We start from the raw sequence: 26,909 nt of genomic DNA on the forward strand, positions 1-26,909 counted from the left end.
CGGTTGTATCGCAGAGCTTGGCTGTAGACGACGGATCGTGTGGTGTGGTCAGGGTGAAAGCTGGAGGCATGTAGGTAGGAATAGCGGTCAGTAGGTTTCCGGTATAGGGTGGTGTTTGTGACCATCGTTTATTAGCACTGTAGTGTCCAGGAAGCGGATCTCTTGTGTGGACTGGACCAGGCTGAGGTTGATGGTGGGATGGAAATTGTTGAAATCATGATGGAATTCCTCAAGGGCTTCTTTTCCATGGGTCCAGATGATGAAGATGTCATCAATATAGCGCAAGTAGAGTAGGGGCGTTAGGGGACGAGAGCTGAGGAAACATTGTTCTAAGTCAGCCATAAAAATGATGGCATACTGTGGGGCCATGCGGGTACCCATAGCAGTGCCACTGATCTGAAGGTATACATTGTCCCCAAATGTAAAATAGTTATGGGTAAGGACAAAGTCACAAAGTTCAGCCACCAGGTTAGCCGTGACATTATCGGGGATAGTGTTCTTGACGGCTTGTAGTCCATCTTTGTGTGGAATGCTGGTGTAGAGGGCTTCTACATCCATAGTGGCCGGGATGGTGTCATCAGGAAATCACCGACGGATTGTAGTTTCCTGAGGAAGTCAGTGGTGTCTCGAAGGTAGCTGGGAGTGCTGGTAGCATAGGGCCTGAGGAGGGAGTCTACATAGCCAGACAATCCTGCTGTCAGGGTGCCAATGCCTCAGATGATGGGGCGCCCAGGATTTCCCGGTTTATGGATCTTGGGTAGTAGATAGAATATCCCAGGTCGGGGTTCCAGGGGTGTGTCTGTGCGGATTTGATCTTGTGCTTTTTCAGGAAGTTTCTTGAGCAAATGCTGTAGTTTCTTTTGGTAACTCTCAGTGGGATCAGAGGGTAATGGCTTGTAGAAAGTGGTGCTGGAGAGCTGCCGAGCACAGCTGAAGCAATGGTCAGTATCACCCTATCAGCATTGTATTAATTTAGTATGGGACCACTGCTTAAAACTGGTAGGGTCATGGTCCCCGTGAACTCCACAATCTATGGAACTTTGACCAAGCACAAAAACCTTGGGAGGGAAGGAGGGGGCTTTGCTCCCCTAGTCCCCTCTAATTGGTGCCACTGACTGAATGTCTTTCAAAAGGAATATGAGCTAATTCAATTTACAGTTATCAGGTAGATCCTTCATGCAAGAATCACTTCGGAAATTTATGTGGTCTGCATTATGAAAGAAGTCAGACGAGATCATAATGGTCCTTTAAAATTTCTGAAGTCAGACATCTGATGAAGATCAGATTGATAAAAAAAACAAACAACAAAAAACAAACAAACAAAAAACTTACTAGTGACATCTGATCTCCTCTAAAACTGATTTTTTTTAACTGAGCCCAAGAACTGAATTTTGCAGATGAGTTGCGGAAAATGCACTGCACTGTAATAAGTATTTTATTCCAGTAGCAACCTAATAAATGTATATATAAATATTTTCCTATCTTAACTGGAAAGAAAAAAGTGTAAATGCATCAAATCTGTTTAATGGTATTGCTGAATGGTATTACTAGAGAGTCTAAAAACAACTTACAAGTTCAACTACTTCTTTGTACTTAGTCTTCATTTCTTGTAAAGCAGGAAAATAAATGGCGGAGTCTACCAAAGCAGTTTTTCAGAAAAAGTAGCTGTGTTGGCAAAGCGAGAGCACAGAATGAGAAACCCTATCATTTTTGTCTCTAATCTCTAAACTGGTGTGGGCTAAAATATTTAAGATCAAAAGGAGCTTAGTACACAACTACTGAACAAAAACTAAGATTAAAAAAACATGCTAAGAGAAAAGTTAAGGGAACGTCCTGATAAACCATAAGACCTTTTTACTCTGGAGATATTGAGCAATAAGGAAATTCTATTTCAACTCCTTCAATACAAGTAATTAAATTGTAAATGTATATTCATAATAATAAACTGTTTCTTAGCACTGAAAAACAATAATGTCCCTCTACTGACAGACAGCTTCTGCTGATTACTCTGCTGTATAATAAAGGCTGTTACTTGGCCAAATGTTACTTGTGTCAATCTCCCTTTTAGAAAAACTAATTAAGGATCTTTTATGTAGTTGAACTATAGCTATGTCGTTAAGGAAGGAAGTTGGCCTTTCAACTGAAACCAGAAAGCCTGAAAACAAAGTTAGTAATATGGCAGAGTTGGATGAAATTCCTAGATATGTTGCCAATCCCCTAGTTCCCCCAGCAAATTCCAGAGCATTTAGAGCATTATGAAAAATTACGTAAGTCAGAATTACAATTGTAGCTAAAGGGGAATTGTTTTGTTAAAGAAGATAGTTCAACTTCGTCATATAAATTAGAGTGATCAAAACAAACCGAAGTTTCTAATCAGTGCTGGGAGAAGTACAGAAGGCCATTAAAACATTACCTGAAGGGAAAATTCTTCACTCCAGATGCTACTAAAATAGAGTTTTATTAGAAGAGAACAAAACCCACTGGTAATTCTTTTCTCTTCATACTCAAGAATCTTATTAATGTTATTTTAAAAATTCCTTCCTCTTCATATGTTCTTATGGTAAAGACAGAAATACAGATTACATAATTTATGTAGATTTCCCCTTTAAATAAAGATACAAAAAATCTATTAAATTAATTTCAGCTTTAAAGTCTTAACCTCTGTCAACTAATAAGTAACACAGCCTTACTAATAAGTATTAAAACAGTGCACAACTAAGTAAATTTCAAGAAGGTATATTAGCCAGTTCTTGGGGCTCTATTGTGTCTTCACAAACAGGACATGTGGTAAAAGCTTTTGATGGTTACTTAAGGGAAGAGTAATGATGAGAAGTTGGTAGGCAAGACACATTTGGGGGCATTGTATGACAATACAAAATACAGTAAAAACACAACTGTATAAAATTATCCATTCACCATGACTATATTAGTCTGAATCAATAAATGCAGAGCGATTTCATGCTAACATTCCTGTTTCATAAAAATCTTATGTTGCTCGTTTTTTCAATGGTTTCCTCAAAAACACTGGATGGAGCTATAAATAAAATAGCCTTTCCATATAGAAACTATATTATAGAAAACTACATAGATCTAGAGGAAAGAATACGATTTCATTTCACCTGAAGGGACAATAAGACAAGTAAGTAAAATGAAGCCCAGTGCTTCATATTTTGAATTAAGGGTACAGGTGTTAAGTGTGCACTGACCTGCCTGTACAATCTGTCCAAGAGTTGGGAGGTATGTGAAACACTGAAGAATCACGCAGAAGTCAAGATTTTGGGGACTGCTTTTCTCCCCCATTCTGGCCTCTATATGCCATCCCAGTAGCATACAAGAGCAGTATAGGACATACAACTGGCCAGGGGAGAATTCCCTCAGTGCAGGTACAGAAAAATTAAGCTTTATGAGATAGGGTTCTCATCTTCTGACAGGATTCAAAGGGAACTTCCTGATAAACCATAAGACTTTTCTACTCTGGAGATATTGAGCAATAAGGAAATTCTATTTCAACTCCTTCAATACAAGTAATTAAACTGTAAATGTATATTCATAATAATAAACGGTTTCTTAGCACTGAAAAACAATAATGGCCCTCTACTGACAGACAGCTTTTGCTGATTACTCTGCTGTATAATAAAGGCTGTTACTTGGCTAAATATTACTTGTGTCAATCTCCCTTTAAGAAAAACTAATTAAGGATCTGTTATGTAGTTGAACTATAGCTGTGTCATTAAAGATCTCTGCCAATTCAGGAAAAGTAAAGGAGAATATAGATTCATAGATACTAAGGTCAGAAGGGACCATTATGATGATCTAGTCTGACCTCCTGCACAATGCAGGCCACAGAATCTCACCCACCCACTCCTGCGATAAACCTCACCTATGTCTGAGCTATTGAAGTCCTCAAATCGTGGTTTAAAGACTTCAAGGAGTAGAGAATCCTCCAGCAAGTGACCCGTGCCCCATGCTACAGAGGAAGGTGAAAAACCTCCAGGGCCTCTTCCAATCTGCCCTTGAGGTGATTCAAATGTGAGAATGGTCTAATTACATCCACATGATAGATGTAGAACAACTGCCAGCAGAAGTTAGTCTTTTGTTGAGAAAGATCTCAATGCACTTTATAAGCATAATATCCCATTAACCAGATTCAGAGACCAATTGAAAGTTTAAAATATTAGAAAGGTTTACTCTGAAAGTGCTTGTTTAAATTTAGTTTATTATACGCTGCACAATAAAACCTTGATAATGTATTCATGTTTAAAATGAGCACACAATAACACCAGACAATGTATCAAAATTCTGGAACAGATAAGAAAGGGCTTATAGTCTCAGACCATTTACCTAGTACAACAGAAAAACTGAAATCTTCTTAAATGCTTTATAGTGTTTAAAAAAAAGTTCATTTATTTTATGAACAGATTTAAGAAACAAAAAACATCCAAGTACCACATCATCCTATTCTGAGTATTTCACTCTACCCTGGGGCTCCTCCAAGTCTTTGTTAGCAACCTGATGCTGCCCTGACACCCAAACAATTACCCCTTCCACTTCCTCCTGAATGGTGATTCCATTTCAATAAACAAGGACCCAAACTAAATGTTTATCCACAACGCAAACTGAGCCCAAACTGAACCTTTATTAAGGATATTCTTGGATAATTTTTCCTCCAGTGCTTTCCAGCTGTGCTCTCTTTGCACTTCTCGGACCCCCCCTTAGTTACAAGCAGCTCAGCCAGTGACACTGTCACAACACCAGGAAAACAGGTACAGCGACACCAGAAACCGGAAGTACCAATTTTAAAGCGGTTTTTAAAATTCTCCAGATTTAGGAGATTAAGATTACAATAAAAAAATTTTGGACACTTCTCTAGACAAACCTTTTGAGAATCACATATCATAAAAGTTTACACTAGCCAAAATCCTAGCTGAAGACAACGCAGCTATTCACTTACACTGAAACAAAAGGGTCACTTTGGAACAATGACAGACTTTCCATACATCGTGTCACATTCCCAACCCCTGGTGGCTGGGCAGCAATGCAAAGCACTAGCACCCAGCCAGTTCTCTAGGGGCATATTTTAACCATTAGTAAATTTCTGTTGTAAGAGGAAATTAAACTGATGTGATTTATTGAAGGTGGTCATCAAAAGAAATTAAAGTTTTTAAGAAAAATGCTATGCCTTCCACAACACTCACTTTATTCACCTATACTTAGACAGGTTTTTGGACAACTAAATGTAAAGAACAGAGGGGCAAATAAAGTATTAACAATGCTGAAAGACACTCTGGAGCGGAGCTGGAAAAGCAATCAAAATACAGCAGGAGCTTATATTCAGCCCTTTAGCAAACTGATAACCAGTGCAATACAGAAACAGCAGAGTCAGCTGTGAAAGATGTCTAGATTTTTGAGGATCCACAGCTGAATTCCTCATCTGCCATAAAAAGTCCTTGTTTCCTGCAGAAATAAGAGGGAGAATCAGAAAAACACTGTAAGAATGTAGATGGCATTACATGGATTCATTCCTGGAGTGCCATTTGGCTAGCGTATGAACACAGCACTTGTTACCCAACTAACTCAACAGCTGCCTCAGTCTTCAAACCAGACATGTAAAATAAAACTGCATAAAGTTTGGTAACAAATAATACTGGGTCTGGCTTTTCTGAACTGAAAGGGTTTTAAATGTTGTTAGGAATATCTATTATTATCTATTACTCTCCCCTCCTCCTCCTCCTCCTCTTTAGTGTGAAACCATTTGCCAACATCAACATTTTCTGGCCAGCGAGCTTCCACTTACAACATAAAACCATTCTAATTAAAAGGTTTTCAGCAATTGGAATAGAAGCAAAATTCACCTCCTATTATAAACCAGTGGTTATTCTGCATAAAACTGATAGTGTACGTAAGTGTAGATACGTTCTGTATAAAGGCACAGTTTTAACATTATATCCCACATGAAATTATTTAGTTTCCAAAATCTAACTCCTCTCTACCTTTCTGAGAGTTGCGTGCCTAGTTTCCTGATGCCATGCATCTTATAGATCTCAGGTAGCCGTAAGAATAACCTCTTTTTAGGTGTACAAAATATATTCCAAACACTGAAATTAAGTTCTATAACAGAATTCCAAGTTACCAGGGAATTATGAAAATTCAGTGCCTAAAGTAAAGGGAGAACCTCTGGAATCAGATGTCAGAAGCAGATTTTCATAGTATCAAGTCCTAAACATGCTGCAAGCAAATTATTATTTTGGAGTTTAATAACCCAAAAAATATATTACCTATTTAGATTATAAGAATTGCTTTTTAAGGAGCCTGGCAAAACATTTTAAAATATTTTCTTTCTTCCAATTTACAGCACATCAATTAACAGATGCTCTTCCCATGATCTGGAAACCCTTAACACATTTTTAAAACTCCATCATACACAGACACCATGAACTTCAGCACCCTACCTTGTAATTGTCGTCAGCTATAACCATGACAGATAAAAAGTGTAAAGATGCATTAAACCCTCCCCACTCTAAACTTGAATCTATCCCAAATTACCAAAGAAGTGGGGAAGCGTAACTGGAAGGTTAACGAGTTTGATCTAAGATGGACCAAGGAGGAAGCAATTTCAGAGTCTTGGGGACTTCATGGGGAACACGTTGGTGGTAGCTCTGCCACTCAGCCAGCACCTCTGTAGACCTCACCTGCAGCAGTATGGCACAAGGAGAGAGGTTGGCCTATTATAACCCTGTTCTAAACCACTGCAGACATTGTAAATTAAAACCAACACCACGAACTCCACCTTGAAACCCACAGACAAGAAGAAGAATCATATCAAATGTACCATGCAGAGAACGCAGTAAGCCACTGAAGATACAGTTACACCGCAAAACACTGGCGGTGGCAGCATGTGTAGCTACGTGCATCAGTGAAAAGTAAGGTGAGGCAACAGGGAAAGGCTGTACTGGGGTGTGGGGTTAAACCCGAGCAGCACTGCGAGCCTGTGTACCAGGGATCAGGTTACAAACTCTGGAGCAAGTGGCAGAGCCATGCCAGCACAGCAGGACAGGGCTGCAGGAGCCACGGCTGTGAGTTTGCTGTGTAACTCGCCCTCCCGCCCCCAGGTATTCCCGCGCCTCTCGGGGCGGCAACCCTACAAGCCACCCCACAAGCCCGAGAAAGTTTGGGAACCACTATACTAGACCAAAAAAAAGGGGGAGGTTACTTTTCTGGCATAATGTAACACCTTCAGGACTGTTAAAATAGTTAACAGTTTAAGCCAGTTTTAGAAAGGACATTTGGCTGTTTATGCAAACAGCGAGGCTCACATGCAATGTTAGCAACCAGCCCATTTTTTCATCTGTGCTCCATTACGCAACATCTGACTAAACTGCTCGCAATGTCTACAGATACTGGAGGAAATGGAAGCTGGAGGGGCAGTGCAAGGCACTGAATTACATTCCACAATTTCAGAGGGTCTGAACAGCTATGACAATGGGCTGTGGTGTAATTGAGTTACAGAATTTAACAAAAGCTGTGAATCCCAGAAGACTGACTATATTGAAAAAATTAAAATTCTGTTGAACTTCCCTGAATCGGGCTCAATCAGTTACGCTTAGATAATATTGTTTTTCCTCATAATGGAATATTCAGAGAAGCCAAAATAAAACAATTTATAAGTGATCTAAAAAGCAGGAGCTATTGACTGAGCCACCTCAGAGTGATCTGGCCTAGTTAAAAGTTAATCAATCAAGGACATCTCCAGCCTGCTAATATTCTTGCATATTGGGGGCCACTCTCTGTACACCATACTACTGCAGTTAACATCAGCAGGAATGCTTGAGCTGAAGCCTTGTTGGTGTAAATGAGAAGGTGCTGCTGACTGGGCATTTTGTACAAAGGCTCCACACCTTTAGAACTCCTATCTTGGCCTAATTACCATCAAGACATGCCCCCAAATGCACATTTCCTTACAATTCTGAAAACAGAGGAGAAATGTGAATAGAATGAGTTCCTGGAGAAGGAGGTTGGTTTTAGCTTTTTTATTTTCCTGGTTTACTAGTTATGGGTCATATTGGATGACACTGTTGCACTTTAATTAGTTGCAATTTAATATCCATATCAATATTACATTATGTCAAGGACACCTAGTACATAGCTATACAAATTCTTGATTAGAGGGAGTGTAAATTCACACAAAAATAAATTCAAGTGTTTGTTATTACTTATATTAGAGATATAGTGAAAAGATTTGAAGGTCAACTCTACACTACCATTATTTCGAGGATGACAAATTTAATTAACAAAAAAATTTGACAGAATTACAAGCAGGAAAAGTGAGACTGAGTTAAATCAAGACCTGGAGATCTGCAGACTGAGATTTCTGTGAAACTACACTAGGAGTCATTCTATGTATACTTTACATGCTGCATTCGCATGAAGATGGCATGGATAGCCGAATGCATCTTTTTCCATCTCCAACCTCTAGGATTCTTAAAACGAAGAGCCCTAAAGTGAAACAGTATGAGGCTCTGGATGCCAAATTTCTCAAACGTACCAGTCAGATATGATTGTATTTATACATTGTGCTCAGTTGCACACACAAAAATGCCTTAATCATGGAGATACAGTCAGCAGAATTACCAGTGAGTAGGATTTTTTCTAATAATGCCAAGCATTCTAGCACAGCCATTATCAAACTGGAGAATGGAAGGGCACAAAGACGACTGTACAGCTGTTTCAGATATAAGATCAGACAAAGTAGCAGATATGAAGAGAATTCAATCATTAAAACAATGAATGAGTTTCAGATAAAATGCAAACATAACTGTCTCTTTCAACTTACTACTGGGAAGGAAAAATGCAACAGATTTTTTCACAAGAGACTAGCTTGACCTTCTGTACTATACATGGAGATATTTTCTTTCATCTGTTTGATTTGATATTTTCTCAAAAAGAGAGCAATGCACTGAACAAACTGGTGTTCAACTGCAAGTGCCCGTTTTTCAGCACTCTTTAAATAATTTAATTCTAGATTTCTCTGAGGATGCCTGTAAGATGACAAGAAAAACATCAAGATACTCAACCTCCCAGCAGATTGTGGATGAGCTGCATAGGCAGCATGCTTAACCCATGGAACACTTCACATCTCCCTACAGCAGGGTGTCAGAGTAATTGTGTGAAAAGAGCTTAATTTAATTTTTAATTATTGTTTGCGGGCCCTGATACAGATTTAGGACTATATACTACCCACAATCCACAGAGGAATGTTCAACCATTGACACCAGAGAGGGGTTGGGACTGAGATCCATGGTAGAACCTCACCTTTGTGTAGTTGTCATGCTGTCTGGAGTGACTCATGACCATGAGTATCAACCTCACACCATACTGTCAAAAAGCAGGGCAGATACCCCAAACTGGTTGTACGTTCTATAATTAGATTTCACCAACCCAGAAACAAGTGTGAACTCCTAAAGCACTGTAACAGTCTTACCATGGAGTCACAAACAGTCCCCTTGGACACTCTGGTCTATCTTGCCACCCAGGCAAACTGGACTATGTGATAGATATGTCACTTCACACCAAAAATAACAATATTCAGGTTACTCCCAATCTCAAAGGACTAGCCACTTTCCCCAGGTCAATTGCGCTCAGCTCTCAAGCCAAAGACAAGGCCTGTACCCAACCCTGTAATAAACTAACTAAAGATTTATTAACTAAGAAAAGATATTAGAGTTATTTACAAGTTTAAAACAGGGAACATACACACACAAATGAGTTACAGTCTTAGATTTCAACAGATAATATAAACTTCTATAATAAACAGCTCTGTATGTCCTTTTGGGCTGAACCACACCAAGCAGCGTGGGGATCTCTTGCTTATGTTTAGGAATCTTTGACCCTAAAAGTCCAGATAGTAAAGAGATTCCAGTTTCTCCTGGTCAGGGATTTTTATCCCCTTCACCCCAAAAATCCAAGCTGATGGGATAAGTGCATGTGCAGGCCTCCCCTTCCTGGTGGGAGTGAGGAATGCAATCAACAAGGTCTGTCCTTTGATGCTAAACAAGGCCTCATTTGCTTTCAGTGGGCCATCTTGTGTGCAAGACAAGCACTTTACCTTAATTAATTCTTCCTTTCCTGTTTGGAGAGTTACACAATTACAAAAAGAAAAGGAGTACTTGTGGCACCTTAGAGACTAACCAATTTAACACGGCTGTTACTCTGAAACCAACAATTACAAAAGCAGCTTTGCCTCTCCTGGAATTGACACCTTCTCATCTATTATTGGAAGTGGACTACGTCCACCCTGATCAAATTGGCCCTGTCAGCACTGGTTCTCCACTTGTGAGGTAACTCCCTTCTCTTCATGTGCCAGTATATTTATGTCTGCATCTATAACTTTCACTCCATGCATCTGACGAAGTGGGATTTTTACCCACAAAAGCTTATGCTCAAATAAATCTGTTAGTCTTTAAGGTGCCACTGGACTCCTTGTTGTTTTTGTGGATACAGACTAACACGGCTATCCCCGATACGTTTACAATGCAAACACTCAATATAACTTTATACCTTGGGATACAGATATTAAAAGTAAGATTAAATACATGCAGCATCCTATAAGCATTCCATAAAGTCTAAACCTGAAGCACATTCTTATAAACACTAATATCTATTTTAACTATACTAACCCACAGGTAAGCCAAACTGGTTGCCAGGTATGCATCTATCCGTGAGGCTCTGGGCCTTTGGCATGAGCTGGCACCTGGTCTGCCAGCATGCATCACTGTAGTAGCTAAACTTTAGTTATTATTTAAGCATCTTAATGGTACATTTGGTATCATCTGGGGGGAAAATAGGATTCCCTTTTGGGATCACCACTATATCCTCCTCTGTTTCTCCACTTCTCCCCTACGTTTTTCTCTCCCTCTCTCCTTTTCTCTCCTCTACATTTTCCTCCCTGCAGCAACTTCAAATTCTCTCTATTTAGGCTACCATCCCTGTCTTACTCCCTTTCTTATCCCACCTGCTAAAATCATCAACAATTAAATGTCAACTCCATCTCTAGTATCAACATTAGGCCTTAAGAATTAAAATCCTGAATGGGAAGAACAGGCATGAGGGGAACTTACACCTCTCATAGCATTTATTGTTTGCAAACTCAGGATGATGGCATGGAATAAATATACACGTTTTGAAGGTTCTTTGAAACCACGAGGACTAGCAACTTTGGGGGTGAGGAGTGCTTTTTAAAAAAAAAAACCCAAAGCTTAGATTTTGCAAGATATGAATTTGTCACATGGCTGACAAATATCAAATGAGTTAGATCAGACTTGAAAGCCAAACATTTGACACCATTCCTGTATAGTAGTACAAATGTGCAATTACAGAGCATCAGAAATTGTAGTTGTCATCTGACTAGATCATAATGTCAGATGTCAAGACCTTATAGAGAGATTACCAGGCTTCAATCAGGTTGCAACTTAAAAGTGCACAATAATATAATTGCCACATTCAAGAATGTAACATGCAAACATGATCTGAAAGCTACAAATCAAATTACAAGGATATTTTAAAACAAACCTGCCAATTTATTTATTTATTTAATTATGCACTCAATCTACTGCAGAGTTTCAGTCAATAGATAATTGCCTTTCTGGGCGGTGGGGATTTCTGAAATAAACAGTATTGTCTGGATTATATTCATTTATAAACAAAGAACTGTGAAATGTAGATCCTGAAACTATGAACTCCTGGAGCAGATGTGTAGCTATTATGTTTTATTGTAATACATCCAGCTTAGAAAATCTTTCGCTTGCTGTTCAGTGACTAAATGAAAGAAACTGCTGTGCTCTAAGCCAGGGGTTCTCAGGAGAAATTTTTTGGTGGCCTCAGAGTGCGGCCACCAACTCTTGCTGCTGGCTGCTCTCACACTTTTCCCTAAAAAGAAAAGGAGTACTTGTGGCACCTTAGAGACTAACCAATTTATCTGAGCATGAGCTTTCGTGAGCTACAGCTCACTTCATCAGATACATACCGTGGAAACTGCAGCAGACTTTATATATACACAGAGAATATGAAACAATACCTCCTCCCACCCCACTGTCCTGCTGGTAATAGCTTATCTAAAGTAATCGTCAGGTTAGGCCATTTCCAGCACAAATCCAGGTTTTCTCACCCTCCACCCCCCCACACAAATTCACTCTCCTGCTGGTGATAGCCCATCCAAAGTGACAACTCTTTACACGATCCATCGTCTACAGCCAAGCTCTGCGATACAACCGCATTTGCTCCAACCCCTCAGACAGAGACAAACACCTACAAGATCTCTGTCAAGCTTTCTTACAACTACAATACCCACCTGCGGAAGTAAAGAAACAGATTGATAGAGCCAGAAGAGTTCCCAGAAGTTACCTACTACAGGACAGGCCTAACAAAGAAAATAACAGAACGCCACTAGCCGTCACCTTCAGCCCCCAACTAAAACCCCTCCAACGCATTATTAAGGATCTACAACCTATCCTAAAGGATGACCCAACACTCTCACAAATCTTGGGAGACAGGCCAGTCCTTGCCTACAGACAGCCCCGCAACCTGAAGCAAATACTCACCAACAACCACATACCACACAACAGAACCACTAACCCAGGAACTTATCCTTGCAACAAAGCCCGTTGCCAATTGTGCCCACATATCTATTCAGGGGACACCATCACAGGGCCTAATAACATCAGCCACACTATCAGAGGCTCGTTCACCTGCACATCCACCAATGTGATTTATGCCATCATGTGCCAGCAATGCCCCTCTGCCATGTACATTGGTCAAACTGGACAGTCTCTACGTAAAAGAATAAATGGACACAAATCAGATGTCAAGAATTATAACATTCATAAACCAGTCGGAGAACACTTCAATCTCTCTGGTCACGCAATCACAGACATGAAGGTCGCTATCTTAAAACAAAAAAACTTCAAATCCAGACTCCAGCGAGAAACTGCTGAATTGGAATTCATTTGCAAATTGGATACTATTAATTTAGGCTTAAATAGAGACTGGGAGTGGCTAAGTCATTATGCAAGGTAGCCTATTTCCTCTTGTTTTTTCCTCCCCCCCCCCCAGATGTTCTGGTTTAACTTGGATTTAAACTTGGAGAGTGGTCAGTTTGGACGAGCTATTACCAGCAGGAGAGTGAGTCTGTGTGTGTATGGGGGTGGGTTTTTGGAGGGGGGTGAGGGAGTGAGAGAACCTGGATTTGTGCAGGAAATGGCCTAACTTCATTATCATGCACATTGTGTAAAGAGTTGTCACTTTGGATGGGCTATCACCAGCAGGAAAGTGAATTTGTGTGGGGGGGTGGAGGGTGAGAAAACCTGGATTTGTGCTGGAAATGGCCTAACCTGACGATTACTTTAGATAAGCTATTACCAGCAGGACAGTGGGGTGGGAGGAGGTATTGTTTCATATTCTCTGTGTATATATAAAGTCTGCTGCAGTTTCCACGGTATGTATCTGATGAAGTGAGCTGTAGCTCATGAAAGCTCATGCTCAAATAAATTGGTTAGTCTCTAAGGTGCCACAAGTACTCCTTTTCTTTTTGCGAATACAGACTAACACGGCTGTTACTCTGAAACTTTTCCCTAAAATACTTAAATCAGCTTTAGGAAAAACAAACAAATATGTGCATGGACACGTCCAAATCATTGTAGTTTATTTATTGCTAGCTAGTAAGTCTGCTGTAAAAAGTGATATTAACAAACATGCCAGTATCACTTCTCACAGCAGACTTACTCAGCCCTGCCAAGCCTGGGGACAAATTAAGCCCTGGATGTGGGGGGCTTAAGGAAGCAGCAGGGGGCTGGAGCCTGAAGCACCGCAGCCAGAGCCTGGGGTCTACCACCTCACAGACAGAGCCCGGGGCTGGAGCCAAAACTCCATCAGCCAGAACCTGCTGCCCCGCCACCCCAGGGCTGAAGACCAAAGCCTGAGTCTCACCACCCCGGGAAGGTGGGGAATTCACTGCCTGCCTGCTCTTCCAGCGTTGTGCCCCAGGTGTCTCCAACCCCTGCTGGCAGCCCCAGCAATCGACACTAAGTCGGTGCATCCAGGAGCAACAGGGAGGCTGTTATTTTACCACCCACCCCCACCCTATCACAGCCCAGATGGCTGTGGCCGCAAGAAAAGCCCCTGGTGGCCGCATCTGAGAAACACTGCTCTTAGCCACTATTGGGCAAATCATATCTGTTCTGCTGAAAGACATAAGCCTTAAAAGTCTAGTATTTTAATGCAGAGGAAGTGTGTGCAAAAACTGTTGTGAAAATTTCTGTGAAAAACAGGGCTCAGCAAATAAAACAGCTGTGGTTTTACTAAAAAAAGACAAACCTGTAAGACCAATTACCTTCCATGTGTACACAAGAAAGCTGAGTATTGCACAGCATCCTGACGAGCTACTACAGCTGTAGCACTGAATGCATGTACAATGTAGAGCTTATATGGAGTCATCCAGCCTACTGTTAACAATTTCACATAACAAAGGAAGGTTTTTTTGTCAACATTATCCGTAGTCTAGATCTTTGCTCATTCTCTCCCTTCTGTTTGCCTGTTTAATCACAGAAAAGTTATTTGGCCATTTCAGTGGGTAATGTGTACAATTGGTTTTCCATAAATTAATAACCTTATTCCAGCTATGGCGAGGTTATCCATATTTACAAATATATCACAAATCCCCTTTCCCCTGAAGATTTAAAAAAGCTTTTACAAAGTTGTGATCAGAATCCTCACTTTATAGCAGGGAATAAACAGACAGGTAAATTACTTTCCTCTAGATCATATAAGAACTGAGAACAGTTGTTAGTCTCTAAGATGCCACAAGTATTCCTCGTTCTTTCTGAGAACAGAACGTCATTTGATTTCCAATCCTCTCTTCTAGCCACTAGATATTAATTTGTTCTGTAATGATATTAATATTTGTTCTGTAATGAGGCCTTCTAGGAAGCATGTATTTTAGGGTCTGTCTTTTCTGGCGTAATTAAAATTATCCCTGCCTTTGACTTAGAGTTATGTTGCATTCCACCTGCTTAGCTATTGATAACCTACCATGTTTCATTGCTTAGGGAGCGTGAAGTTCTACAGGACAACTGATACAGGTGTGACTGAAATGTAAGTCAAAAAATGCCCTAGCAGCTGCTGTCCATGTCAACTAAATGGCTCTCTTCTGTCAGAGCCTTGGCATTGTGTTCAGAGTGAAACATACATATTCACACACAAAAGAGTAGGCAATTTAATAAAAGGCAACATCTCTGCAAGTGTGTGTGCTCGCGCTTCTCCTCCTACTCCTCCCTCCCCAATCCTTAAGGCTCACTTTCTCTTCCGTCACTCAAGACTCCAGGCCTTTTTCACATTAACCTCTATAAACAGAGCAGCATCCCTCCATCTATTCAACAAGCACTCCTTTCTTCAAAATTCCCTCACTAAAAAATTCTCCCACGAACCACCGTTGGAAAGGAGCAGAACGTGGGGCCACCAGGCAGCCCCTTGGCCGTCGCTTCTCCAGCACGGCTGCTGTACAGATGGAGGAGACCTTGCGTGAAAGGGCTGCTGCGGCACAGCTGCTCCAGAGGAGCTGCAGCACCACATTCTGTTCTTCCTCTTTCTGGTACGCCGCACCGGCTATAAATACCTCGCTGGTATGGTGGACTGGACCGCCCTACTGGTACTGCCGGTTTAATCGGGCCTAAACCTCACAATTTAGCTAACTCCACATTCGTCCTTGCTCTGATCACGTCCACCCAAAATTAAAGCGGTTTGATGAGGTGAAGACGGGAACTATACGGTAACACATTACAAGTAGCGGCACTTCCCAAACAACGCTTTTTAGTATTAAAGAATGTACTCTTGGTCAGACTTCCTCTCAAACCACATTCACCTGCTAACGTATTCTCACTGTAAAGTATAGGTTAATTTGCTCTCATAAAAAGGTTAAAATAGAATCCAACCTAGTATTTCACCTAATGTGGCTAGCTAACATGATCCAAGAGGTTGCCATCTTAAGTATTACAATTAAGCTCGTTTCAAATAATGGGTCAATTAACAGAACATTCTTACTCAAAATAATTTCAAATAAATATTAGCATATTGCCACTTTACTAGTTAAATATCAGATTAAGAAAACTAAAATGAAAACAATTAAGACCCCTTTAAATACTTTCCCAACAAACCTACAAACTTTGCAGTGGCAAATTCATCTTTAAGTCCAGAGTGGAATCTTGTATTAGAGCTACTGCAATACATGTTGTTCTAATGGTAGCTCTCTAATTTTTATGACTTCCATCTCTCTTATTTCTTTTTCTCTACTGCTCCTATAAGCTCTCTGTCTTCTTCCACACATTTTATTATTATCAAATTATGTGCAGAGATCTTTTCCTATCTTTGAATAAAGCATTAAGTTCTGGAGAGTAATCTTAATGAAATCAGAGGTTTTTCCAAGTTATTTATATTTCATTATGGTGGAAACTCAAATGTCTCATTTAAATCAAGCAATAATTAAGATATGAGGGCCCCTTTTTCCTGTTTTTCATGCATTATGATTAATTCCTTACAGGGCGCCCACTAGCTAGCATTTTGTTTCTGCCTTTGCTTGGAGATGGGGCTCACCCTAGATGCACTGCACGCACTCAGTAGTCTTCAAGTGACACTATAGATGCACGTAATCCTGCCTCATTCAGAAGAGTCTGCTTGGGAAAAAAAGAAAAGGTTTTGATCAAATTACCTCCTGAGAATATAACCAAGTCCTAAATGACAATATGTAAACTGAACAGTGAAATTATATGGAGGACACAGGACTATTAATAATTAAGTCATTCAACCTAGGTCTAGTCATCCAATAGACATACTATATGCCAGCTGTTGCGAATACTATGGAATTCTTTATGAAATAATGCATCCCGGGAAACGTCTGACGCACAAACGTGGATGGAATAGTTTAAAGAGTTTTTATGGTACGATGTGAAAAATAAAGCTTCAGTCAAACCTGCTCTCTCTTGCTTTGACCCAATATTTATCTTTGATCAAGAGCATCACAAAATAGGTTTTTACAATAGCTTTTTACATCGTTAGGGTTTTTTTCTGTACTTTTCATGCCTCAAATTTGGTTCTACAGTTTAAATTCTGAAATCATCAAGGTCCCAAAAGCTTTTCAATACAATCAACCTCTTTCTTGTATTCTTGTTTTCAGAAGAAAGCTACAAATTGCACAGTTCATAGATACAAAAAAAGCAAAAGCAGTTTTACAGACATCAAACCACAAATCAAGACTATCTCTGCTAAAACTGGGCATCAATTGTTTCCTGTAGCAAAGGTAAATATTAAGTACATAAACACTGCACTCGTATTAAGGCTAATTAAAAAAATAAAGTTTAAAAGTAATTTTTGCCTATAATCAAAATAATGCTCCCCGATTAATGTATGTTTCTCTTTAGACCACAGAAAACCAACTTACTTAGCTTCCTTTATAGAATTCTCAAACAGTGTGGAAGTTAATTGAGCATTTATTATAATTAACCCCTTTACAGTCACAAACACATGAATACTAGGCATTTTGAATCAACAAGATAAAAATGTATTGTATATTTTGGTTTTTCCTTTTTATTTCCAAGCTATTGGCACCAGACACAAGGTAATCTACTGAGCATAAGATACTGTATCTTGATCAGTGCTGTAAAGGCTTTCCCTTTCTCATCTTGCTTAAAATTTCTTCAGGATTTTAACACAGCCATTGCTTTTAATGAGTTGGGCTACTTGAACCCTTATGAGTTTATATTTAATATCCTGGAGGTAAAATGAAAAAATCCACCCACAATTCAGAACTAAAGTGGCTTTAATTCAGTTCATCTTAATTTACTCTGGAAGTGAATTAACCTAAACTGAATTAAGGCCACTTCAATTCTGCATAACAGCATCAACAAAAGGCTTTAATGCTGTTTAACTAATTGGCTTCAAATTCACACCATTAATTAATTCAGATTAACTTTTCTGTATGACAAACCCTTAATCTAAAATACGCCTGTAACTCTAAAATGGAAAAAGCAAATCATACCTAAACTTCAACTCCCAGAACTCCATATGTATATAAAACATTCTCTTCATGACTTATTTATCTCCAAAGGAAACTCCTGGTTCCTTTCATTTTCAGAAAAAAGAAAAGGAGTACTTGTGGCACCTTAGAGACTAACCAATTTATTTGAGCTGTAGCTCACGAAAGCTTATGCTCAAATAAATTGGTTAGTCTCTAAGGTGCCACAAGTACTCCTTTTCTTTTTACGAATACAGACTAACACAGCTGTTACTCTGAAACCTGAAATTTTCAGAAAAGTGGCCATAAGATTTAGCTGTGCCCTGCCCACTCCTTGAGTTAATACAACACTTCCAGGTGTGAATAAAGGTATGCTGATACATGCGTACATACATGTATGTATCAGCATACCTTTACTCATGATACAGATATCATGATACATAGCTGATACAGTAAAGGTATGCTGATACAAGCTTTATCCGAAACAGACACTGTATATGAAGTTTGGCTACAAAATTACTTTATGGCTGGTATCCCCTTTGTATAGGTAACGTATGATCAGCATTTCTGTGCTGAGAGCTAGCCTCTCAGATGAGTTAGCATTAAGACAAATTGTATTGTTCCGTACAACAACCCACTGGACAGCATACATGCAGTGAATATATACAAACATCATGGATATCAGCAAGGAGTGATCCTTCAGCACCAAAGGCACACACATCTACCACTTGAGTAAACTGTTAGCTTTTAGTATCTTAGGCAGTGCACACTTATCCTTGCTGGAATCAAACACTCGCATGGAAAAGCATGAATATGAAATATTACACATACCTTTTCCTTCAAATTTTCTCACTTCCCCTTTTAAAATTTCAGAGAAAATTTTCATTCAGCTACACAGAGAAGAAATCTTGAAGCTCCATCTTACTTTTAATCTTGAAGCTCCATCTTACTTTTATACAACTCTAAGCTATATGAAAGCATCTACGGATACAGAATGTATTACTGTAAACAGACACTAGAAAAACTGCATTTACTAGTCAATCTTGATTGTAACGGAGTAAGCACTAGAACTTAAGAGGCTGGGGATGAATCACTTGATTACCTCTGTTCTGTTCATTCCTTCTGAAGACCCTAGCATTGGGAATGCGGATGGATCACGATTACCTGTACTGTTCATTCCTTCTGAAGCACTGGCCACTGTTGGAAGACAGGATACTGGGCTAGATGGACCACTGGTCTGACCCGTATGGCCATTCTTATGACATTGATGATACCTGTAAATACTGACAACTATTTTACTGTTCAAAGGAAGTATATTATGATCTACTCAAATCCACACTAAGCTAGCGGGGAGGAATCTCTGGTTTATTTTTTTACCCTGATTACTAGTGTGAAAGTAGAATGAATTATATTGAAATTATAATTCATTAAAGAAATGCTACTTGAAGGGTTTGTTGAAATATAGTTGTCAGGAAGAGAAACATTAAGGAGTGTGAGACAATGGGTCCTCAAACTAATTAACTTAGAGCTCCTACTGAGCTAAGAGATTGGTAAACGTTAGTATGCAAATAAGATATGTATGTATTTTTGTCAGTTTCTGCTTCCTTTTGTCTCTTATGTTAAATTGGCTTTGGTTTAATTGTATAAATAAGTTAGCATGAGTCTCAGAGAGGGGCTCACATATCTGGGTGCATTGGCAAAGCGCTTTGCTAATAAACAGAGTGGTCTGACAAATTATGTGAGTCCTGAATATGACTGACATTAGCAATCACTTCAAAAATAAATTTAAAAAAAAAACAAAACTCTAAGGTATATAACATCCTTAGTGTGTTATGTGCTCCTCTAGTGGCTAGTCCACATAGATGCTAAAAGCCTATAGCTAATACCAGTCTCTACTTTAGTTGAAGTAGTAAGTCCTATGCTTCATGATCTGAGGTGAGACGGGTAAGCTAAGGTGGCCTGGTCCATTGGGAGCAGTGAATCTGTAAATAATGGGTGTCCAGTGGAACAAGGGCTGGACATTCCAGGGGGGATGCCTGCAGGGCTCACGAGTTGGACTATGCCTATTGCTAACGTGCAGAGGGATAGCAGAGCCTGAAGAAGCTGAGAGGGGAGCACTTGTGTTGCTCGTGCCTTGTGGAATATGGGAGCTGACCCCTGGTAGGAATGCAAGCCTGCCTCAGCTAAAGGGAGTGTAACAGGGTTCACTCACTGCTGGGGTGCTTCCTTGTGGCTGGGTCTGGAGACGTCTTTCAAGTCAGATCCTCCCACCTTCCTCACATTGTGCCTCCCTCTTTTCTCTCCAGGACTCGAGGCGCTCCCTCTTTTTGACTCAGCCCCCTTTCCAGGGTATCAAAGTCCCACTGGGTCAACTGTCCACCTGCCATTCCACAGTCTTGCAGTCCAAGACCAGTTCCTATGCCACTTCGTCACAGGCTGGTACGGGAACCCAGGCCCACCCACTACTCCAGGTTCCAACCCAAGGACCATATATCTAGCAACTACAGCCTGCTTGCTCCCAGGCCCTGATGCTATTTCCCTGGACTCTTTCCTACTTCCCTTCTCTATCTTCTGCCCCCTGTGTTTACTTGCCCAAACAGAGATCCCTGTCATAGTGACTGCAGACTATTTCCCCTGCAGCCCACTTCTGTTCTCAGCTCTTGCAGGGATTATACAAGCTCAGCTTGCTTCTTCCCAGCTGGGTTTCATCATCAGTTAGCTTTTCAGTCCATAGCTGTCCCTCAGGTGCAGCCTGCCACGTTACTTGTCTGAACTACCTGATCTGCCTTATATAGGATGGACACCCCATCACAGGCAGGTGGTGGCATGGTGCCTCACAACCCTGAATGCCATATAGTTACCAAAGACTTCTGAACAGCATTAAAACCATCAATACTTTAGCTCATGCAAGTCCAACAGAGACAATAAATGATGGGAAGTTGAAGTTGGTGAAAGTTCAGCTGCTATTTTTCTACCTACAAATCACTCAAGGACACCTTTTTATTTAGGCCCCTATGTCAGCAACTTCTATCACCACAGTATATGAGCCCAAACCCGTAATGGTGGTGATCGTTAAAGATACAATAACTAGCTGTGCCTTCAAAACAGCTGATCTATTCCAAACATCCTGGCATTGTACTATATATTTTGAAGCAGAAGTTCTGACCACAGTAATACAAGCATGTTTTCAAGCACCACCTCATGATGAAGAAAAATCAATAGTCAACAGGCTCTTTCAGACTAAAATTTCCCCCTCACCAAGAAAACTATTATTGTGTAGTTCAGCTTTGCAAGCTGGAATTAGATTGACTGTAAAATGATAGTACTCTCTAACAGGCAGAGTAACCCTAAATAGGCACTTCCCATCCTTTCAGATTTTTCTTCCCATTATTTCCGTTAGCTGCTTCTCACCACAATTAACCACAGTGGAGCGGAGTCATCTATGACTCCACCATGAATGCCACTGATTCGAGCAGTCTGCATCGGCTTACATCAGACTCGTCTTCCTTCCTCTATTTCTCAATCCCCTCCCCCTTTTTATGTCCCAAAATCCTTCTATCCAAAATCATATCATTTGATACCAATTGTGTCATTATGATTCTTGAACCCTTAAGTGCAGAGCTGTCAGGGTGGATTTGATTTAAACCATGATTTAAATCACTAGTCAGGAAGACTCGATTTAATCATGGATTTCTACATAAAAGTGCATTCTTGTCGGTTGTTATAACCTTAATACATATTCCTCACACCTCAGAGACAGACGTAGGTTTCATTTTAGAAGGTACACACTATACATTTTTAAGTGATTTATTTTGAAAACTTCTCAGATTAGTTTTACAGCTATATCAGAAAATGAATGATTGTTTGGTTATTTCATTTACCAAAGGTAATTGAAGCAGATATTTATGAAGTCACTTGGAGGTGATCTCCAATTCAACAGCTTAATCATTAATATTTGGAGGGTTTTCTTGCCATGCTGTATTAGGAGAACATCACCAGGCCTTGCATTTCTTTGTTTGCATTTTGCATGCATGCCTGTCTTACCCATAGGTAGAGGAACTTCATTAAAATATTCCCAAACTGGGTCTCTCTTACACCTTGTTGCCATTATAGGTTTTCCCTTCTAGTGAGAGAATGGTATGGTAGATCTCAAATCAATTAAGACTACACTCAGAAAGACCTCAAGACTTCTGGAATATGCTGCTCAAACAGTTTCACTTTTGTTTCTACTGCCTGTCCTTTTCTTCTCACATTTATCTCCAGACTTCTCCTTGTCCAGATCTATTCCATCCCCAACAATCTTCTATTCATTGAACTTTTTGAAACTTTGTACTTTTAGAGAGAAATAAGGGATTGACTCTCTACACAAATCTGCAGAGGGACAATAGGGTTGAGGTCTGTTATTTCTCACCTCTATTTATTTATTTATTTAAAAACATTTTTGCTGTTAACAAGCATGTTATCTCTGGAGACACAAAGCCACAGTTTGAGAACTATAAAACTAAGCATCTCTGATGGTATCTTCTAGACTGAGCACTGAGTCCCACTGCGTAGATAGAAAGATTAACCAAAATAATCGACACAGGAGCCCCTGGAACCCCATAAAATTGGGTCCCTAATCCATGAACTATTGGAACTCATTTACAAAATTTTTCTTAAACATTACATGAATATAAGAAAAGGAGTACTTGTGGCACCTTAGATGCATCCGATGAAGTGAGCTGTAGCTCACGAAAGCTTATGATCAAATAAATTGGTTAGTCTCTAAGGTGCCACAAGTACTCCTTTTCTTTTTGCGAATACAGACTAACACGGCTGTTACTCTGATACATGAATATATTGTCTCATACTAAGAATTAGAATTTATAATCCCTATTCCATGATGGGATATCTTTGAGCTATAACGTATCTTAATTAAAACTATCTTCAGATAGATTTTCTCTTCAAAAAGCATTTTACCAAAAAAATCCGATTTTTTTTTAAATAGTTGATTTTTAATCCACCCTAAGAGCTGTGCACATGTAAATTTTGTCAGCTGTGCACATGTAAATTTAGTTTTGTAAAACAGTTCAGGACTAGGGACTCCACTCTTATAAGCATTGTACAAACACACACATACAAAGACACAATCCTTCTCGAAAGAGCATGATCATTCATTCTCTTTTCTGAAGCAAAATGTATCTCATCTTGGTTACACGGGGAATTCAGAAAGTCTGAACTTTTCAAAACCACAAAATTGTGGCATTCCTCGTTGGTCACATTAACCACAGACCAAGGCAGATTAATGATGAATTCAAGTTTCAAGAACTATACCTGTTTATCACCTTACTCCCACAGAAGTTAATGATGAATTTGCCCAAAACACAGAGTTTCTCTTAAAATTCCAAGTCAGCACTTCTCTTGGGTCAAATTAACTCACATGTGATATGCAAATAAGAATTAGTCACACTGTATTGATTAATTAAAGGCCTGTCTGAAGGGTTTAATTCCGAAGGAAAATCACATATTCCCTGTGTAATATTTGAAGTCAGCAAAATCCTTTTTACCTCCAGATGTGCAGTAGCCACAACTAATGTTAATGCATGACTCATACGGTTAGACATGGCATCTTTGCATTAGGGAAAGTTATATTCAGTCTTGTAACAACAGATTACCATTATGGTACACAACATAAAAAAACCCACCTCAGAATTGCACTGCAAATAGTCTGGGAATCCGATTATGAAACGGACGTTAGATTTAGAAATCAAAGAATAGCAGAAAGGTATATAAATTAATTAATATAACTTGCAAAGAGAATTTGGAAATGACTGTGAAAGCAAACATGCCCCCATCTCCCAGAGACATTAACTACAAAAACACTTCTTTTTCTCCCTGTGGTAAGTCCATGATACAGCTAGCTGTGGAATCCATTTGACAATACTTTTGAGTTCTTCTTTTGTGAAATTTAATTTTGTGATACTTAAACCCTACAAAATATGTATTCAATTTAACTACCTTTTCCAGAATACAATGCCAATGTAGCTAACCCTCCCGCCCCTTGTACAGTAAAAGTTTTGTTATCTGGCATGCTGGGGAAATGGGGGGTGCCGGTAAGTCAAAAATTCTGATTAACTAGGAGTTATATGGAGGGAGGGAGTTTGGGAGGGGGCTCAGGGCTGGGGCGCGGGAGGGGTTTTGGAGTGCCGGATCCAGACAGCGCTCACCTCAGGTGGCTTCCAGCAAGTGGCGACATGTCTCTGCTGCTCCTAGGTGGAGGCGTAGCCAGGCAGCTCTGCGCATTGCCTCCGCCTGCAGGTGCCGCCCCTACAGTTCCCACTGACCGCAGTTCCCAGCTAATGGGAGCTGCAGAGCCAGCATGTGGGGTGGGGGCAGCACACAGAGCTCCCATGGCTGTTCTTCCACCAAGGAGCAGCAGGGACATGTCACTGCTTCCGGGGAGCCACACAGACCCTGGTAGGGAGCCTGCCAGCCCCGCACCAACCAGACTTTTAATGGATATCAGAAATGCCAGTTTCTAGAGCTTTCTGGTTGGTAAAGTGCCAGATAACATAGCTTTTACTGTATTATACTTACAATAAAAGGCAATTTATTTATTATTTAACAATTATACACAGTGTCCTTACTGGCTACTTATGCTGTAAACTACTTTTGCAATAGAAGAACTCTTAGTACCTTTCTTCACTTTCCAAAATTGATAAATGAAGATTTCCTTTAAACTCCATAAATCCTCCATGTTACAGTTTTCTTGTGTTACCCACAGTGAATGGAGGAGACGTCTGTCTCCAAGTTAGATTTTCTGCTTTGTCAATGCATCTTCTACTGAAGGAAGGACAATGTATTCTACTCCAAATGGCACCAGACTGGGAGCCAGCAGATCCAAATTGTATTCCCAGATCTGCTTCTACTGTGTGTAACTTTGGTTAAGTCACCTAATTTCTCGGTTCCTCAGTTTACCCATATGTAAGATGGCTATATCGAAACCAACCTTTGTAAATCACTTTAAGAACTCTAGATGGAAAGCCCTCAGCGTTCAACGTGATTACTATTCAACATGCACCTAATGCTGTAAATGGAAGGCATACAAACTCAGTGAAAAAAATTAAAAATTCTGAACTTTTCTACTACCAAGAGGCAACTGTCTGCTTACAACAGCTACACAAGTGTCCTCAGCCATCCCTGGGTTATCAAGACTAAAATCAATGCCTAATGGTACCATGTGGTCACAATAAAAACAAAATCAGGAGGGTTAAAATTTACTCATCACAATCAAATGGCTTAATTTTAATTCTTCTAAACTCATTCTTGTGAAAGGAAGCAAACCAAAACTCAACATACAGCAGTGATTTGGGGATTGTGAAACTGACTGGATGTAATGGAAGATCTGATGTGAGTTGTAGTGTTAGTCTTCTAGCTGGTAGGAGTTTAATAAGCTTTTTGAGCTTCATACAACCATTCAACAGATCCACGGAAGTTCTTGTCTTCAGAAAACAACAAGATAAATCCACCATTTTGGTAACTACAATATTACTCAACACCAAGTTCCAGTAAACTTAACTTACTACCTCAAAGTTCAACCCATGTGCCTGAGGGCAAAAATGGTGTTCCTGTCCACAAATCTGCCAAAACTGTCTCTAGAGAAAGAGTCTAGTCTTTGCCATAACAAGAGATATACAGGTTTCAGAGTAGCAGCCGTGTTAGTCTGTATTCGCAAAAAGAAAAGGAGTACTTGTGGCATCTTAGAGACTAACAAATTTATTTGAGCATAAGCTCTCGTGAGCTATAGCTCACTTCATCAGATGCAAGTGCACCAGTGGAGAGCGGTTCACAGTCAACGGACACAGCCCCATCCCCTACATCGCTTCCAGAAGGACCAAGCCTAGGTCCACAATCCAATGAGGAACTGATGTCTCCAGCATCAAGGGAACAGTTCCAGACTGAACAGGAAGCAGATGAAAGTCTCCAGAGAGCTTGGACAGCGGTACAGAGCAACCCACCACCTCTCAGCTCTTCTAATAGATCCAGGTTTGTTGTAGAAAGAGAACTTTTATACAAGGAAACTCTTTCTGGTGGACACCAGGAAGACTGGCATCCTCAGAGACAGTTGGTAGTTCCAACTAAGTACTGGGTCAAGCTCTTGAGCTTAGCCCACGATCATCCTAGTGGCCACACTGGGGTGAACAGGACCAAAGACCGTTTGGGGACGTCATTCCACTGGGAGGGAATGGGCAAGACTTATGTCCGGTCTTGTGAGGTATGCCAAAGAGTGGCAAAACCTCAAGACCAGGTCAAAGCCCCTCTCTAGCCACTCCCCACCACTGAAGTTTCATTTCAGCGAGTAGCTGTGGATATTCTGGGTCCTTTTCCGAAAAAGACACCCAGAGGAAAGCAGTACATACTGACTTGCATGGATTTTGCCACCCAATGGCCGGAAGCAGTAGCTCTACGCAACACCAGGGCTAAAAGCGTGTGCCAGGCATTAGCAGACATTTTTGCCAGGGTAGGTTGGCTCTCCAACATCCTCACAGATGCAGGAACTAATTTCCTGGCAGGAACTATGGAAAGCCTTTGGGAAGCTCATGGGGTAAATCACTTGGTTGCCACTCCTTACCACCATGTCAAGGTTCCTTCCCCACTCTGAACTCTAGGGTACAGATGTGGGGACCTGCATGAAAAACCCCCTAAGCTTATTTTTACCAGCTTAGGTACAGTACTGTGTTAAACGTAAACTATTAAAAAAAAAAGGGAAAGTTTAAGTTTGACAAGGTAAGGAAACTGTTTCTGTGCTTGTTTCATTTAAATTAAGATAGTTAAAAGCAACGTTTTTCTCCTGCATAGTAAAATTTCAAAGCTGTAT

General features: G+C 40.2%; 1 protein-coding gene across 5 annotated transcripts in view; it reads right to left on the minus strand.

Annotated features, from left to right (window-relative positions):
• Positions 1–26,909, minus strand: part of MAGI3 (membrane associated guanylate kinase, WW and PDZ domain containing 3) — a 212,105-nt gene that overhangs the window by 134,163 nt on the left and 51,033 nt on the right. The window contains exon 1 of one of the 5 annotated variants that reach the window (XM_077839046.1): positions 6,544–6,574. The exons of the other annotated variants lie outside the window; for them this stretch is intronic. The gene's annotated coding sequence lies outside the window, so the exon portion shown is untranslated. Of the gene's footprint in view, positions 1–6,543; positions 6,575–26,909 lie in introns of those variants that run through there. 5 annotated transcript variants of the gene reach the window in all.

The sequence above is a fragment of the Eretmochelys imbricata genome, chromosome 21 (assembly GCF_965152235.1).
Source record: "Eretmochelys imbricata isolate rEreImb1 chromosome 21, rEreImb1.hap1, whole genome shotgun sequence".
Taxonomy (NCBI): domain Eukaryota; kingdom Metazoa; phylum Chordata; order Testudines; family Cheloniidae; genus Eretmochelys; species Eretmochelys imbricata.